Source organism: Elaeis guineensis, chromosome 10 (genome assembly GCF_000442705.2).
Source record: "Elaeis guineensis isolate ETL-2024a chromosome 10, EG11, whole genome shotgun sequence".
NCBI classification, from domain to species: Eukaryota; Viridiplantae; Streptophyta; class Magnoliopsida; order Arecales; family Arecaceae; genus Elaeis; species Elaeis guineensis.
Window position 1 is genome coordinate 18,302,395 of NC_026002.2, and position 20,111 is coordinate 18,322,505.

The following is a 20,111-nucleotide window of genomic DNA, read 5'->3' on the forward strand; positions in this document are numbered from 1 at the left end:
CACATAATTTTCTCTTGAAGGAGAAGATCATATAGTTGTTGTTTTAATCTGGATCTTTCTTCCTGTTCGTCTTTATCAAGTGGGTAGTCTCTTCTTTGCTATCAAGCTGCCAAATTTTAGATTTGATGGATTCCTTTAGTAATGTTTCCATTATTAGTCCACTATTTGATTTTGCTCTTGAGGAATGTGAATTGTCGGAGAGGTTTGCCGCAGCATCGTCAGCGGAGGGAGTAGCCTTCCACCAGCCAGTAACAAGGGCCTTGAAGTCATAAATAGAGAGCCAAAAATTTTCAAATTGAAAGAATCTCTTTTCTTTGATCTTCCTCTCAGTTCTAGAAGGATAGGACAGTGATCCGGTGTAGTCTTTGCTAGTGGTCTTAGGCAAGAGGAAGGAAAGGCTGTTATTCATTGTAAGGACACCAAACACCTGTCCAATTTAATTAGCGTGGGAAGTTCTCTATGGTTTGACCAAGTAAATGTCTCTGGTTTAACTTGATCTCCATTAGGAAATATTTATAGATGAAGTTGTTGAAATTCGACAATGGAATACCCTCTTCAGTTGGTCCAGATGGATCAGCGAGGAAGCACATAAGATTAAAGTCACCGATAATGACCCAGGGACCTTATCTCACTGATGTAGTGCATTTTTTGAAGAAAATTTGATCGTTAGCAAGTATCGTTCCACCCATAAACATTCGTCAAGATCCATTCAGAATTTTTGTGGTCATGGATTGGTTTATGCTTCATGGACAACGAGAAGGAGCCTTCAAAGAAGAGTGAATCTGTTATAATTCTAGAATTCCACATTGTAAAAATACCACCAGATGGGCTTCTTGATGGTATAGCTTGTCAAACATCAAAATAGTTGCCACAGAATCATTTAATAACATTTCATCAATGTTCTCTAATTTTGTTTCCTGCGAAAAGGCAGTGCTACATCAAGATGAGAGGATGGTATCCTGAATCAATCTTCTTTTTTTCGCACTCCAAGGCCGCAAACATTCTATAAAATTATGATCATTTTGGATGATGAGGGGATTCAAACATAATCTTTTAACAGACCAGATGCTTGAGACAATAGGAGAACAAAAAGTGCCATCCATTAAACAGGATATGTAAATACATCTGAAGCCTTTACAAGTATTTAAAAAATGGAGAGTAATTATTAATACAGAGTTTTCCATAAAGGTATGGCTCTGTGGAGAGGCAAAGGATAAGATGTAACGAGACAATTATTTTTAAACGCACACCAAAAGACCACAAGTATTTGAAAGACGCGGAGATGTTTTAGGTGAAGATGACCAGCTATAAAATATTTTAAACTAAAAAATTCTGCGACCACCTCAACTACGATGCATGGAGATGGCTAGCTATAAAATATTTTTGGTTCAAAACACTAATATATCACCTTTTTATGGGCTTTATCTATAATATACGTGGCAGACTAATTTTAACTAGTTTTTACTTGGAAAGAAGGGCTCAAAACATTTATGTCGCTTCGCGGTTGGACTGATCCACCAACTCAATGGTGATCCTAAACTCCTCCTCCTCCCCATCGATGGGCCCCACCATCGGCCACACGAATGCCGGCCTGAATGGAGGCACTGCCGGTGGATCTATCGATCGGGATATGATCTGGACTATCGCTTTTGTCTTCGGCCGTTCCGCCGGGGTGTTGTGGCTGCACGCCAACCCAAGCAGAAGGAGCCTCTCAACGTCAGCGACCACGTAATCACCGGCATGGGTGAGGTCGTGGTCCACGGCGTCAAGGAGGCGGCTCTCCCGGTGTAGCTTCCAGACCCAATCGGCAAGGAACTGGAATCCGACCGCGACCTTGTAGAGGGGCTGGTGGCCGCAGACGGTCTCAAGGATGACGGCGCCGAAGGCGAAGACGTCGGACTCACGGGTGGCGCGGCAGGTGTGGAAGCACTCCGGGGCGATGTAGCCCCTGGTGCCGGGTACCCCGCCGAGCTCGCGCTCGGTGTAGGAGGACTTGTCGACGTCGATGTGCGGGCGAGGCCGAAGTCGCCAAGGTGGGCTTCGAAGGAGGCGTCCAGCATGACGTTGGAGGCCTTCAGATCGCGGTGAACCACCTTCTGATAGTACCCGTTGTGGAGGTAGTCGAGGGCCGACGCCAAGCCGGCGATGATTTTGTAGCGCTGCGTCCAGCTGAGCACAGGCTTGTCAGCGCCGCCGAATAGGTGCTGGTCTAGGCTGCCATTGGGCATGTAATCATACACCAAGAGTAGAACACCACCGTCATGACACCACCCTGTAGTTAATAACACTTGTCACCAAGCCATTCAATGTTGTATTCACATAATATATATTTCAAAATCATAACCAAGCCATTCATCCATTGCACTATCGACTGGTTAATCCTCTACCAACCCCATGGGACAGATCTAAAAGATTTAGGCCACAAATCTATATATATTCCTGAAAAAAAATTTACATGCATGTACAGAGAACGATATATATATATATATATATATATATATAGGTACCGATCAGTACCTAGCTCCAAAGAAAAGTTCAGATTAAAAGCGGGATGGATCATGGAACAACAAATTCTGACGCAGAAGAAACTAAAACAAAAAATTATTAAGGAGAAAATTAATTACCAACTAAACGGACGAGATGCTTGTGGCGGAGGCGATTGATGATGCTGAGCTCGTGAATGAAGTCATCCTGACCACCCTTGCTGTTGTCCCTCGAAAACTTCTTCACGGCCACTTCAATCTTCTCTCCCGGATTGTCCCCAGGCAGCACTGCCTTGTACACCATCCCAAATCCCCCCTGCCCAAGCTTCAATTTCTCATCAAAGTTATTAGTGCCTTCTTTAGCTCATCCAACATAAACTCCTTTGGTTGCCCCGGCAAACTCTTCAACTTGTTCGTCAAGTCGTCCCTCACCGGCCGCCGCCTCCTACAAAAGAACACCAGGAGGCCTGCTAGCAGTGCCACAGCGGCCACCGGAGCACCGATCTCCACGCCGAGCTTCCAGCCTCCAGCCTTGCTGCTGCTACCATTATTGCCTTCGGAGAGATTCTCGACGGTTAGACTCCAAGAAAGAATGCGGTTTACCTGGTAGTCGCTCCCGGTGGAGGCCGAGAAGCCGAAATATGACTCTTGAAGAACGCGGACGCCGAGGTCGAGCGACGAATTAAGCACGGCGAAGCTGGGCTTCGGCTGGCCCTGGGCCGCCATGTAGACCCAGATGTGGCGGACGACGCCATCATAATCGATCCAGATGGTGTAGTTGGTGGCGTCTGATGGAGCGATTTCGATGCCGAATGGTGTCAGCGAGGCGGAGGCGTTGGAGACGACGTTGTTGATGTCGAGGCCGACGTGGTTGTCGTCAGGGTCGTAGGGCTGCTTGACGGTGTCGAACTCGACGGCGACGAGGTGGTTGTTGGGGTCGCCGTTGAGGGTGGCGTTGGTGAGGCCAAGGAAGCCGGCATCGCTTCGGGCGGGCATGCCGAGCTCCGGGGCGATGATGAAGGCAAAGCCCTCGCCGGGGGTGGTGTTGCCGATGCTGTAGACGTTGACGGAGAAGCTGGTGTTGAAGGAGGCGACGCGCTTGACGCAAGGGAGGTCTTGCCACAGGTGAAAGGGCGGTTTAGGAGGACGCGACCGGACTGGTTTATAAGGTTTTCGACACTGTTGAGGGTGTGGGGGGTGAGCTGGAGGGCGCCCTGGCTGATGTTGGCGTCCTCGAGGACGGCGAGGGTGGTGGTGGCCTCGGATTGACCGAATGACGGGAAGAAGAAGTTGAAGTAGGTGGTGGTGGTGGTGGAGAGGATGGGGATGGGGAGAGGGAGGAGGAGGAGGTGGAGGAGGAAGAGGGTGGAGATGGAGAGACGGAGGAGGCTTAGAGATGGGCCCATCTCAGGGGGAAACCAAGGGATCGAGGTGGGGGGTGGGGAGGCCCAGGGGGTACTTTCCTGAGTGCCCGAGGGGAGTATGGGGTGGCCGGTGGCTGGGGAGAGTGTTGGGTTCGGATATGGCGAGGGTTGGTTTTGGAGAAGGGCGGGGGTTGGGGGGTTTTAAAGGTGGCGAGTGCCGGGTTCCAGAGTGTTCTATTGGGCTTTCCTTCACCGTTAGATTGGACGAAGCGAGCGGCTATCAATTTTTCTGAATTAGAGAAAGAGCCCTTATGGTAGGTGCTCTATTGGATGTTTAATTATTAAATGGATCAGCGCCGGTGGACCAATTCAACAGTCATTAGCCGTATTTATTATCCACTTATATTTAAACAATTCGAGATCAAATAAAAGACTAATATATTAACCCGTGCCATGTCCGTAACTTCTTTCTTTCTTTCCTTTTTATATATATATATATATATTAGATACATATGACGATTTCTAATGGATATATTTACTTTTCTCTAGTCATTTTCCCATGTGAAGTGGAAACTGAAATTCCAATTCATCAACTTAAAAAACAAAAAGGTTTAACAAAATTTGGCGAAACACATTCACCTGTCCTTCCCTCCGACGCACCCCATGAGCCCACCCACGGAGGTGGATTGGGGACGTGTACCGATTCGCCGAGGCACCGGTTGGCCAACCAGCCCACTACGTTGGTCCGATCCACTATCCAATTAGGTCCGTTCCTGGACAAATCGAATGTATTGTAGAACCTCTGAAATATATATTTTTTTTATTTTTTATCTCATGAACTTTCAAGATATTTTTTTCAAGTATGAACTTTCGAGCCCATTCGGCTCATAATTTTACCCATGAGTAATTCTTTATGCACCACGTGCGGTGTAATAGGAGCACACCACCCAATAATATTGAGGTACGTAGGCACTTACATGGAATAAATATTAAATACTGCATAATTTTTAATAAAAAAATATTTTTTTCATAGAATAAAAAAAATATTATTATTACTTTCTGATGCTTTGTATGACTTCTATGAATATACATGACGTCCTGAATGATATATATACCTTCCTATATATTTATAACATTCTAAACAATATATATAACATCCTGAATAATATATATAGCTATATAATACCTTATATGACTTCTTATGAATATATATGCTATTTAAATAATATATATGACTTTCTATGAATATATATAATATCTTGAATAATATATATGACTTTTTGATCAATATACATGACTTCCTAACATCTTATATGACTTTTCATGAATCTATATGACATCCTAAACAATATATATGACTTCTTGATGCCTTATATGATTAATAAAAAATTATATAAGACATCAAAAAGTCATATATATTGTTCAGGATATCATACACATTCATAAGAAGTCATATATATTATTTAGAATATCAATATATTGATAAAAAGTCATATATGAAATTAAAAACTATATATATTGTTCAAGATGTCATATATACTCAGAAAATTATATATATTATTTAGGATGTTATAAATATTTATAGAAAGTCATATAAGGTATTAGAAAGTCATATATATTATTTAGGATGTCATGTATATTCACAGAAAGTTATTGTTTAGGATGTCATATATATTCATAAAAAATTATAGAAGGCATTAAAAAATATCTATATTATTCAGAATGTCATAAATATACAAAAAATCATATATATGATTCAGGACATGATATATATTCATATAAAGTTATACAAGGTATTAGAAAGTAATAATATTATTCCTTCTTTGCTCTATGGAGGAAAAGATATTTTCGTCACTGAAAATAGAAGAAAGAAAAAATTGGACGGCATTAAATATCTGTCCTATCATTAAGTACGCTATGTGCTCTAAGATAATTAAATGGTATGCCTCATATTAATTTTATTGCACCGCACACGATGCACAAAGACTTTCTCTTTACCCATTTGACCTACGATTTTTAGCCCACCTCCTACTCTCTCTTTAATTCAATTATTTCTCACTCGATCCCTTGGCAATCCCACACCTTTTTTCGAGGCTGAGCTTCGAATACCTAGCTGCCCCTTGGAGCCAGATCTTGGCCTCCCTCTCTTGAACTAGCGATGCGAGAGTGAGAGCAAGAGCGAGAGCAATGGGGAGAGACGTTGGTGAAAAAGCCGGCATCTTTCTCTTCCCTCTTTGTCAATAGCTCGACCTCCGGCCTCTTCTTTTACTTCTCTTCCTCTTCGGCAATAGATTATACAATGATGGGATGCTTTGAAATGCTTCATCTTCCACTTCTCCTTAACGAACAATAAAAAAAGTTGCAGCGGTAGAAAGAAGAGATCTTTAAGTCAGATCACATAGCTCCCTCCCACTCTTCCAAAGCCCTCCACCACCACCACCACCTCTGCTACCCGTCCCTCACCAATGCCGGCCTCGCCCTCGCCTATGGTGTAGCTGCAACCGCCCTCGCCCTTCTTCGACGCTTTGAACAAAATTTTTTTGCTATTTTTCTCTCTCCTACTCTTCCAAAGCCCCATATGTCAAATGGAAGCTTCTTTATTGAGAAGTCTTCATTTTAATATATATATATATATATATATATATATATATATATATATATATATATATATATATATATATATATATATATATATTAGATGCTTATTATCCATTGTACATATGCTCCGGTATTTGGATTGGTCCACTAAATCTAGTTCAAGTGACAACTTCTCCTTGTGGATGTATCAATATGTTTTGATAGAAATAGTCCATCAACCTATTTGGAGCACCAACCACCATTTGATGGCTAGCATCACTGATGCAACTCATATTATATAACTCTGGAACTTTTGTGGTTGGCCATTCATCCTCTAATGGCGGCAATCCACAGCTGCGCAGCACTGTAATTTATGATATTGTGCAGGCACCGTAAAGAATTTGTGCTCATCACTTGGGGCATCAACCACTCACTAGCTACCATGTTATTCGATTATATAACTCTGGAAGTCATATGGATGGTTTCATATTTTTGATAGAAATAGCCCATCAAGTTACTTGGGGTGGCACCCACAATTTGATGGCTGCCATACTGTTTGGTTATATACCTTCTGTCATCCCTAACCAACAGCAACCAACCAACCAATTACTGCTACATTCGGGTTCAAGTTCAATGGGGCCACTGACTCAAGATGCAATCCAACTCTCACACACTCCAAACCTTGCAAGCATCGTCACCATCTCTCCTTCCCTGCCAAACCAGATGACGAAGTTTTTCTCACATTCTAGGCATAAAAACATGTAGTTTTTGATCAATTGAATAGACATTGATGTTGATAAAGAAGTAGATTGATCGATCATGCTTTTTTTTTTGATTGAAAAAGGAGGCAAAAATCGATCTAGTAAATTAAGAGACATATCAAACCATTTGATGGCCCAATGCAGCACTTGGTCGTAAAACATGTCAATGCTCGTGCTAACATGATCAAACATCTTGGAGAATTAACATCAGACCACACAATTCCAAGCATGCAAACATGGGCATTTTTAAGCACTCATATTATACTCCTAAATCAGAAGGTGGAATGGGATTAACTTCTTTTTGCTACATCGCCATCATAATTGTTTGTGTAAACTAGCTTCTCACATAGTTTTGGATCCTAACTCTTTATGGGCCTAGTTAGTCCAAGCAAAATATAATTTTCATGGTTCTTAGTTGCACCATCATAAACCCCGATACTGCTCGGCTATTTAGGAGAAGATTTGCACTGTGGGTATGCAAGTGCAATTTCACTTTCAATGGTTAATTGGGACAGGTGCTTCTATTAATATATATTATGATCCCTTGTTATTTTCCTTACATATTATGGCATGGCCTAGTTATATCAATATTGACACTCGATGTCTTGGCATGCATTTGAATCGATTGATTGATACTTCAAGATCTTGGCAGCTTGATCAATTGCAGCATCTGTTTTCTGCTGATATCAGACATGTATTTTATTTATTCCTATTCCACATGGAATTTTGTATGATCAGCTTGCTTGGGGGGCATCTAAACTTAAGAATGTTTCGATTAAGGTCATCTCTAGGCTCTCTGTATCACATCAAATTAAGGTCTGCTATAGACTTTAAATGTAACTGGGTTTGGAAATTGCATTTTCCAGCCAGAGTCAAAACATTTGTCTACTAAAGCTTTGCTTGCTCATTATGCCATTTTTCCATTACACCAAAGGCAGTGTGACTTTTGTCCAACAATGCATGAGGACTGTAATCATATATATTATTCTGTCTTGTTCCTTTTCTCAGGATTGTTGGCAGCAGCTGTGCCACGTGCCAAATGGACTTCCTATTTCTTTGTCGTTGTTTTCTCCTTTTTTTTTTGGTAAAATATTTCTTTGCCGTTGTTGTTTGACTATATGTCCAATACCTTGGTAGAGAAAGGACATAAGCTATTTATGGCATATGTTGCATTGTCATTGCAGGCTCATGTTAGACTCTACAATCATAAATATTACTATCCCACTCAAATCATTTGAAGGGCTTATGTGCATTGTAATGCTGAGCTTATAACAAGAATGGTTCCTAGTATTGGGGTAGATCTATTCCAAATACTTACATCAGCTTATAATATTTGCCAATTACAAAAAAAAGAAAAGATCCTTGAGCCTTACTTCTTAGAAAAAAAAATATATATATATATATATAATTTATAATTTGAGGCAGATTCTTAATATTATCTTTAGGTATTATAAGCTAATCATATCTAACAAGAGCATTTTTGATAATCCTTGAGTCAGATGCAGTTCCTCCCATCCAGATAATACATATGTAAATTTCATATCAAAGTCATATATAGCCAATATATTTTGTATTTGATACTGTTTTCTATCTTGATACCTTGATGCATCTACTCTAGATATTTTTACACAAATATGTGTTCCATCGACTGTATCTACACAATTATGAAAATTATGTAGTACATAAATTTTTTTATTATAAATAGCTATGTATATTAAAATAATTAGATATTAAAAGTGAGTTATAAGATTGTATTTATTTTGAAATATGGATAATATCTACTACTATTCGATGTATATGAAGGTACTTTCAATCTAGTTGGTTGCTTAAGAAATAGATCTTTTAAAGTAATAATAGCTTTTAACACTTCATCGAATTGATGGTTTGTAGTTTCTAGGGAACGATATCAAGAAAATGAGATTATATGATTCCTCTCATTATATACCACAGTATAAAGAAATTTTGCTACTTTCTTCCCAATACAATCACTTCTATTATCTTTGAGTCGATCGGTGCCTCTAAGTATATATTTCATACAACTTGGCAAATGTATAAGGCTCCACCTAGAGCTAATCATTGCAATGCTCACCATCAGAAAATCATTTCATTAATTTTTATATTCACTTTCTTTTTCTCTACTATTGCTATTGATTACTTTATCCATATAATTTGACTTAATAAAAACCTCCCATCAAAATGTGTGGTATAGACAACAAGACATAAAAATTGAATTATTGCCCTACATCATTTTAGTTCCAATACATCCATAACTTGAAAAGAATAATCCACCCAATCAACTCCTTTGTTCTCAGAATCCTCTTCCCATTTAGCTTCCAATCTTTCTCTCACTCATCATTCCAACTATCTTCTATATGTATTATCCTAAAAGAATATTTCAAAAGATAATCAATTATTTATAAAATAAATAATTTATAAATAAATAAAATAATAATATTTAAATATTAAAATTAAAATATTTAAATATTTAAATATTTCAATCATAGTTCCATACAATGTCTTGGCAAATGTATTCCCACATTGAAAACCTAAATTAGTTTCTTACCTTTCTTTTTCTCTTCTTTTAAACAAAGATTTTCAAGATATTACTTTAGAAGAGAATATATCCTTTGGAACTCTATTTTGTCAGATCTTTGTTTTAATATATTCTTAGCAAACTTATTACTATTATTGAAAAGAAAATATACCTTCAAAAATTTATTACTTCTTCAACTACCAAGATTGCTCATTTGCTAGATTTTTTTAATTTAAAAGGAGGCCAAGAAAGCCACCGAAATTTATTAGAAGGAGAAAGAATTTATAGAAAAAGCAATCCCCCTACAAATTATAGAATCATTCCTATAGAAGGGAGAATGGAGTTGATAGTAAGAAGGAAGAAGATAATAGAATAAAATAATAAAGTAAAGCTAGTCTGCAAGGATCATCTTCACAAGTTTTCTCTAATACTTCAAATATTCTCTGAATAATATTGAAATATAGGTCCAATCATGTGTTATCACAAGGATTTGAGGCACAAATCAATAACCTAAGTCGATGGAAGTTAGAATTGGGATTGTCCTGACTTCCAATCGCCGAATTTTTAAGTTGCTGTGTATGTTTTCCTTTTTGAGGCCTTGGAAACCTAATAAACTATCAAACAAAAAAAAGCTCCTTCTCATCATCATCGAGAAAGTACTCGGAGGCCATGCCCCCTCTTCCTATAATATTCCTTATCCATGTGCGAAGCATACATGTGGTCCACAAAATATTTTTCTTTCATTTTCAATCAACAAGCACCGTACAAGCAAATAGAAAAATAACATTATTTAGATCATACAAAAAAGAAAGAATAGGATTTACAACAAAAGCTTTAGACCTAAATTGAGAAAAATGAAAAAAATGGCTAAATAGTCTTACCTATGGTGGTGGACTTGAGAGAAAGAGAAATGGCAAGGAAGAGATGGCAAAGAAGAGGTGGCGCATTGATTATTGATGAAGTGTTAGGATTTAGTTAAAATATTAATAAGACATAAATTTATCAATATAAAAATTTATTCCTCGCATACCCCATCCATTCTCCCTACGTCTTTCCAAATTAAGAGATGCAAATTTGTGGGTCTGGATAGATGATAATTCATCATTTTCATCCATCTTTTATAAAATTTTATAAATCAAATAATGGATACGAACCATCCATCCTTCCAATCCCTCGATTCTTCCTCTCATAACCCAACCAAAAATGGAGTACATGCTGGACATATAAATCAAAACATGGCCAAGAGCCATATATGGATGTTCCTCAACACCCTCCATTAGTGTTGCATTTGGAGATTTTAATTTCTAATAAGGTAACATTGCTCATCTAATATTTTAATTTTGCAAGTGAAGAACATTCTCTAATATGAATATGCAAGTAGTAGTTTGTGACTTGTTAGCAAATTAACCATGTGCAAAGCACACCCACAAGGTTATTTGGAAATGACTTGCCTAGATTAGAAAATTAAATTTTGAGAAGGTATCAGCCTAATCATCATTTTGAAGGATCTAAGAAAAAAACTTTAAAAGTAATATAGCTATATCTCGTTCCAATAAAGATATAGCCTCTATTTTGAGAAAATGTGAACAAATTAAAGAAAACTAGCAATTTGTTGGTCCACCAAATTATTTGTAGAAAGAGCAAAAATAATTATTTATTTATAACTTAGAAATATATTTTTCAAGAAATGTACTATTAGAAATACATTAACCTCTCCATTAGATGACCTCATAACTAACACTTTTGCAATCTCCAACTAGAATGCAATAACTTGATGCTTTTAAGCATTTATAAAATTGATTGGCATCACCATGCAAAAGGTTGCAACTTTTGGTTTAAATTTGACCAACAATTGAAACTTTATTTCCCTAGTAAAACCAACTGTGGTGCATGATAGACTATGGATTGAGGTTATCATGCATTGTTAACAAAATCTCAAAATCCACCTCCTATCACAAATTGGCAATTTTTGCCAAGTACCTAATTGCATCCTCAAAATAAGTATTCAACTGAAGACCTGACTTCAAGATGGAATTCGAGCACTATGACTTGCGTGAGCGGTAGAAGATGGTGACACTTTTTTTTTTTTTCCCCCGGAAGGAAAGAAGATGGTGACATTGGTCATCCACAAAATCTACATTCTGGATCAGATAGATTGGGGAATAATTAGAGCAGTAAATTTTCTTTGGAAAAAGTCTAAATTAGATTCTTTTACAAAAAAAGAAAACCCGTCTACGCAATAGGTTAGGCTGCAGTCCGATCCTTTTCCGTCTAATCTCTCATGTTTGCGTCATGCGTCCCAAAACTTCACATCATCGGCAATTTGGAGGTAAATTGGCAAACGGTCGGCGAGGCCATCTGACGTGGGAAGGAGTTGGAGCCCGGGGCCGTCGGACATAGGGGGAAGAATCGGCGGCATGACGTCTTTGTCGTCACATCACCTAGATGGCTGCTCCGTCCTGCCCGTCCTGGGATTTTTTTTTTTTTTTTTTCCTCTTTGGGTCAAACAAAATAGTCACCGAAGAACTCCATCATTGCCTCAGCAAAAGAGAAAGCTCAGAAATAAATGAAATTTTTCGGTAGATTTTATATAGAGAATTTGCTATATATCAAAAAATTTCGAAGCCTGATTAAGGGCACGGTTCTTTCCAAATTGTAAATCTTACGTACTTTATGAGATCCTTGGATGTTCAGAAACAACTATCATTTATATTTATTTTTTTTTATATATATTCTTTTAAATATTAAATATACATAAATATTTTTTTAAAATTAATATTTATACATATATTCTAATAAAATATTTATTTTTCTTATATATCACTTTTTTTTCTTATTTTTGGCATATGTAATTATATATCCACATTATCTAATATTATTAAAAAATTATTTTTTTAAATTTAAATGATTAAAATATCTTTATAGATAAATATGTAAAAATAAAATTATATATATATATATATAATTATTTTATAAAAATATTTATATAAATTTAAATATTTGAAAAAATATATGTATAAAAAATTTTATATATTTATAGCCTCTCCGATAAAACAGCAATTTATAGAAGCAAGATGCTATCAAAAACTCGTTTGCAAAATATGTGATCAACCTCCAATGCTTTTCTTCCTCATCCATCCCAACAATATTCATTTGATCGAGCAGCAAAGTTTTCTCAGTCAAGTCATTTTCTACATATCTAAATGATGGGGGATAAATTATCCTCTCGCATTTGTATTATAAAAATTGGTTGTCCTAAAATAATTAAATATTTATATTATTGATCTTAAAGAATAAAATTTCACGGCAGAAATATTAAGATAAAGAAGATGGAGCCAAGCTTTCGACCACTTCTATTCTAATTCCACCGATCACATAACCCTTCTCTTACGACCATGGCGCATAACAGGGATGACCAATGTCCTCTTCTTTCACAGCAAATTCACTCTAAGAAAGCTGTAGAATGAGCGGAGGAATCATCTAAACTATTTGATACGAATGAAAAAACAAAAACTTTCAAATAAATAAATAAATAAATAAATAAATAAATAAATAAATAAAAAACCAACAAGCACTAACAAATAGAGGACATTACCTTGGAGTTATCAATAAAAAAAACCCTGAAGGCACATGTCACAATGTTTGAACTATCGTCTAATTGGTGGGCACGATTCAAAGTCCGAGAAAATTTTATTATTATTATTATTATTATTTTATTTTTAAAAATATCTCCATCTCTAACTTATTTCTTAAATTATCTTCCATGTTAAAATCGTCGGTTCACGAAGACATTAGCGCTGATGTTTTTTTCTTTTTTTTTTTTTTTTTACGAACAGAAGGGCGGTGGAGAACCCATCATGGGGAGGGAGGGGGTGGGTTTGGGGGCGACCAAAGGTGGCATGGAGAAATCGTAAGGGGGCGACTGGGGAGAGAGGGGGCGGCATAAAAGAGGTACAGAGAAATGATGGGTAACAGGCAGATAAGCCACGAGTGGTGTTGGGACATGACAGCGAGATAGAACGAGTACGGAGCTCACGAGGAACGATACAGAGGATGATGGCAGGGTAGGGCTATGGGTGGCGTAAGGGGGTGGGTGCAAGTTGGCCGTTGGCAGAAGAAGATCGATCGGAGGTAGGAGGAAGGGAAGAAAGAAATAAAGAAAAAAAAATGATGATGATGATGATGATGATGATAATAATAATAATAATAATAATAATAATAATAATAATAAAATATTAATTTATTTGAAAAATAATTTTTAAAATTTATTTTATCATTATTTTAAAAACCTAATTTTTTTCATTACATCAAATATTTTTTTTAAATAATTTTAAATATTTTATTTTATTATTTTATTTTTTTATTTTTTATTATTTTATTTTTTATTTTTAAGCATTTTTAATATTATTTTTTAAATATAATATTTTATTATTATTTTAAAAATCTATTTTTTCTCTTCCTTCTCTTTTATTTCAAAATAGATTTTAAAATAAAAATAAATTATTAATTTTAAAAAATAATTCTCCTTAAAAATAATTTTAAAATAATTTTTAAAAATAATTTTTTAAAAATAACTTGTTTCCAAAATAATACTTTAAAAAAAAAAATTCTTCCCCTCCTTCACTCTTTTGGTTAGGCAATTTTAAAAATAAAATTTTATTATTTTTTAAAATCTTCCTTCTTCCTTCCTTCCACATATTTTTCAAAATTACTTTTTAAAATTAATATTTTATTATTATTTTTTTAAAAATTTTTATCATTATTTTAAAAATATATTTTTATTAAAATATTTTATTTTAAATTTTTTTAATAATTTATTATTATTTTTATTATTTTTAATACTTATTATTATTTTTTTTATTTTTACATATTTATGTTATTATTTTTATTACTTTATTATCTTAATAAAATATTATTATTTGATTAATAATAAATTATTATTATTATTTGATTAATAATATTATTTTAAAATATATTTATCACTAAAAATAAATAAATTAAATTAAAAGAGAAAAATAAATTGATAATAATAAAATATTGTTACTTGATTAATAATAAAATATTATTATTTACTTAATAGTAAAATAATATTATTTGATTAATAATAAAATATGTTATAGTAGCAACCACGATTTCGAGTCAACTTTCTGATCTATGTTGCAGCTGCAGCAGACTCTAACTCATCATGGACTGAGATGCCTGATATACTCATGCTTCTTCTACGTGGCATCAACTCCTCACCGATGTGAATAGCATCCATCATCAATATGGTGGGGAAGGATCGTGGTGTGCCACTAATAAAAATAATATTTTATTATTATTTTAAAATTTTATTTTTTATTATAATTTTTTATTTTTAAATATTTATATTAATTTATTATTATTATTTTAATAATAATTGTTGTTGTTGTTATTATTATATTTTTTTGAATAAAAATTTGTATTTATGTCACCTTGTTATGAAAAATAAAATATACATAATTTTATTATTTTAATTTATATGATAATGATTATAATAAAATATAAAATTATAAACTAAATATATAAATTAACTAGTGGCTTTCAATATTTAACCTAAATAAAAAGTCACTCTAGCGGCCGGCACCGGAGGGGATTGGCCTGGAATAGATCTTTAATTGCTAATCTTTAATTGATTTTATAATTTTTCTTTTGGTTAGATAATTTTAAAAATAAAATTTTATTATTTTTTAAAAATCTTCCTTCTTCTTTCCTTTCACGTATTTTTCAAGATTATCATTTAAAATTAATATTTATAATTATTTTTTAATTTTTTTAAAAATAATATTTTATCATTATTTTAAAAATCTATTTTTATTACAAAAAATTTTATTTTTAAATATTTTTAATAATTTATTATTATTTTTAATGCTTATTATTATTTTATTATTATTATTTTTTCCTTTCTTCTCCATCCCTCGCAAGCCACACCCCCTGCTCCATACACCCTACCCCCGCGGCATCCCGCCCGTTGCCTCTCCGGCATCGCCCTTCGATCGATCGCACCACCTCCTGCACCGCCCTCTGGCCTCCGATAAATCTGTACCCTGCATCCTCCACAACTGCCTCCATCGCCACCCTCACCCATCTCTTAGTTCCCCGCACCCCATCCCCACGGCTCCCGTGCTGCCCTTTGGCCACCCGCATCACCCGCATTGCCTCGATGGACCCTCTGTGTGCAACTAGCCATAAAATCATGGAGGAGAGAAAGGAAATGAGGGTTAGGTGTGAAATTACGGGCCGAAGCAGCGATTTCACTGAAATCATGGATCGAAGCGGCAATTTCAATATCGACCTAAAGGGCGATTTTACTAAAATCGTTGGTCCAAATAGTAATTTCAATGAAATCACTGGTCCAAGTGATGATTTCAATTTTATCTATCTCATCTAACTAGTTGGGCTCGAGGTGAGCTGAGCTGGCTGTGAAAGGCCTTGACTTAAATACTCTTGCCTAAAAGAAAAATAAATAAAATATTGACATGATGACTGTTCATTATTTTTTATTACGCAAAACTTTTGTGCACCACGGATGATGTAAAAAGTCTGACATAGAGTGCACCATTTCGTTCGATTGATCTATATAATTATCATTTTTTAATATATATTTAATATTTATAAGCTAATTTTTTTATTTAAAAATTTTATATAATATTTTTATTTTTTAAAAAATTATGATATTCTATATTTATATTATGATATCCTGTATCTATAATATGCACAGGATGCCATAATTTTTTTCTAAAGAACAGAGATATTTTTATTATTTAAAATTTTTAAAAAAAAAATTGATCTGCAGATATTAAATATATATTAAAAAATAATTGGATAAAATACTTTCTCATTTATGATATCTTAGACCATATTATGACATCTTATGCTACATTAAACCATAGGATGTCATAATTTTTTTAAAAGATAGAGATGCATGTTTTCGTCATACAAAATTTTTAAATAAAAAAATCGATCTGTAGATATTAAATATATATTAAAAAAAATAATTATATAGATCAATCAGATGAGATGATACATTCCACAATAGATTTTTTACACGATCGATGATGCACAAAGAATTTCTCCTCTTATTATACACATTATGGGCCCGTCAACGCCCACATTCTATGTGGGTTGTTTCTGATGGTACACCCATTCAGATACATTGGATATGAAGTTGCAACTAGAAGTATCGTGGACGGGCTCAATGGGGCCATTTATGGCCTGCTAGACTTCTCATGAAAGCCGAATGAAAGGCTTTCCATGTGAAAGAGTTTTATCAGTTTGGCAGAGGATTCAGAATCAGAAATTATCGAAGATCCAAACAGGCGATGGGCTACTTGGTGTCTATGATTAATTCATTGCAAATGGCAGAAAATCAATCATTGTTGGCCTATGTTCTTTGGCACGTATACATGAAAAGAAAAGAATGGAGAAATTTTCTCTCTCTTTTTTTTTTTGGATATAAAAAAAGACTGACGTGCTTTAACATAATAGTCATCAAAATTTATTAAAAAAATATATAAAAAAAAAAAAAAAAAAAAGCTCCCATCAACCAACAACACCTTCAAATACCCCTCTACCAATACTATTAGAAATCAGCCTTTCTGCGAGGGACAAAATCCCTTGATGAAAATAAAAAATCTCTTGATAAAGAGATTCATCGAGAGTTTTCAATAAAAATTCATTCTTTAAAATATATGATGTTGGTGAAAGTCTTCCTCAGAAATTTCTTGGTAATTACCAAGGATCAAAAAATTTTAGCGACGGAATTTTTCTTAGCGAAACTAAGGCCATTTGTCAAAAACCGATCATTTTCCAAAGGATTCGCTAACCAAAATGCACTCAAAAATCCCTCGGTAATTGCTAAGAGATTTTTCGAGGGAATATCCCTCACTAAAAATTGAGCATTTGATGATTTGTGAGAAAATTATCTCTTGCAGATCTCTTAGTAATAACTCTCAGCAGTCCCTTAGTGATGGTTTGAGATTCGTCAAAAAGTCCCTTGATAATCTCTTGGTAAAATTTTTATTTAACGTTCTATTTTTCTTGCAAATGTCTTAATAAAATTTTCACTTAGAAGACTATTTTACAAATACATTAGTAGGCCTATACATATCCTAATTCTCAACATATCAACCACAATTAATATTTTATGACACAAAATAACACATCAACATATTTGAGCAAACATATTTTCATAAAACTTTCACAAAACATAAATTTAGTATCCATCAATATTTCAATTTATAAATAAATACAATACATCAAAATATTAAATAATTCAACTTCAATTAGTATCTAGCATTAAACATAAGACTACATCTAATAAGTTCATAACCAAGCATCAATCACATAAAGGATCAGTTGGAGGGATATTGACTGGGTTCCTTCCTGTGGAGGAGATGATAACTGCTCAGATGATATAAAATCAAGACTAAAAATAAGAGATCGCAGTATTTTCTATGTTGAAGATTCATCAAAACCGCTACAATATGCTCCTGTGTCATCCCATAGCTCGTGGAGTAGCAGAGTAAGCAGTAGATGCACTCTCTGAAGGATAACCTACTTGAGAAGTAGAATATGATGTAGTAGTCCTTACGAGTACACTAGATAAATATGTATTCGGCCCAAATTCATACACTTTATTCTTAGAAACACCTCTCGTGGCTTCCACCCATATATCAGCATCAAATGAAAGTGCAAATCAGTCTTTGAGCCATATTTTTCTGTAAGAGCAGTCTTATATGCCTTCTGCAATCATACATTAAAAAAATTCAGACCTTTAAAAAAATGAATAAGCAAATATCTCTATTTTATGAATGATATGCATAAAAATAAGACAAACAGAATAACAGTAATTTATCTGTTAACGTAGCATCCTAACTCTATAAATCTAAATATCTAAAATCTATTAGATATTTTTTTAAAAATTCAACAGAGTTTATCTTAAAATTATGACTTTCTAAAATAGAAATATATAACATGTTAATAATATGAACTAACCATTCAATTTAATGCCCAATCATTCAATACTTATTGATATATTTATGGTATATACATATATCAATATACATTAATATATAGGAATACTTAGATAAAAATTGAGAACCTACGTTAACTTTCTTGGATTTTGCATCCACGAACTCTCCTGTCCCTTTCTTTTTATGGGTGCGATCAAAAAAATGACAATAGTAGGTTCTGCACCATTCTCTTGTGTTTGCAACAAGTTATTATATCATAAATATATGATTGAATACAAATATCAGTAATAAAAAAGAAATAGTTAATAAATTACCATTCTCTTCTTGTGCGTCACAAAAGGAACAGAACCTCCTGAATGCTTGATAATTGATCCTCTTTTTGCTTTATTTAGTTTTCTCTACCAGCTTTAGTCTTCTGCTGCCACTTATCCTTAAGCTAATGCCTCTGATATAACTCATCTCATATCTCTTGCTTTCATCCAACTTGGATGAACTTTGTCAATCGTGTCTGCAAGTATGGCTTGCGGATTTATCTCTTTTAACTCATCAATACATTTTTTCATGCCTCACTCATCATACCAGTAAGTAGACATCTATTGGTACTCACCCAGTATTTTCTAACATTATAAACTTCTACTGGAGACCATTTATATCTTGCCTGCAATACACATCGAAGACTTATATAGTGTTATCACAATAACTTACTTACGTTATGAGCTAAGTAAAAATCTAATACAACACCTCAAATCTGCGCAATAACTCATCCTTGGTTGTTTGCTCCACCATTCTCCATAAAGGCTAAGCTTCTTTAAAGCACTGCTTCAGCTAAACACTCATCTGATCTGATACCTCGGGCTCGACGAATCTTTCATAAGCCATCAACCAAATTAATCATACAAAATAGTAACAAAAATAAATATTAAATAAGAACAGATAATTATAAAACTTACTTATTCATTTCTACTGTGATGAAAACTTTATCTGCTTCATGGTTGGCTTAGGACCGGCTGGTTCGGACCTCTTGTATGGATACAATCAATTGAACTCATACTGTCAAGCACATGAGATGAAGTATTGACAGAAGGCTCCTCCACGGCAATGAGCCATGCCCCTAGTAGGCGAAGGTGTGTCAAATAGCCTATGAGAAGATCGTTGTGGGTGTCTCCCACTATCCCGTCATGTTCATCTTGAAGCTATTGTCGGGATGCGTCTCTTCATCTATCACCTCCTCGATCAAGTCTAGATGCACCACCATATATCATTATCTCTGTTCATATACAAAAGTTATATGCATATATTATATATCATGAATCTAACTTAAGATCAATATATTATTTATAATAATATAAAAAAATCCATAATATTGGCACAAATAAAATAGTCAAAATAAATATTTGATA

General features: G+C 34.7%; 1 pseudogene; it reads right to left on the minus strand.

The window, feature by feature from the left end:
• Positions 1–1,100: 1,100 nt before the first annotated feature.
• On the minus strand, positions 1,101–3,909 carry LOC105053286 (probable L-type lectin-domain containing receptor kinase S.5; annotated as a pseudogene).
• Between the last annotated feature and the right edge of the window lie 16,202 nt (positions 3,910–20,111).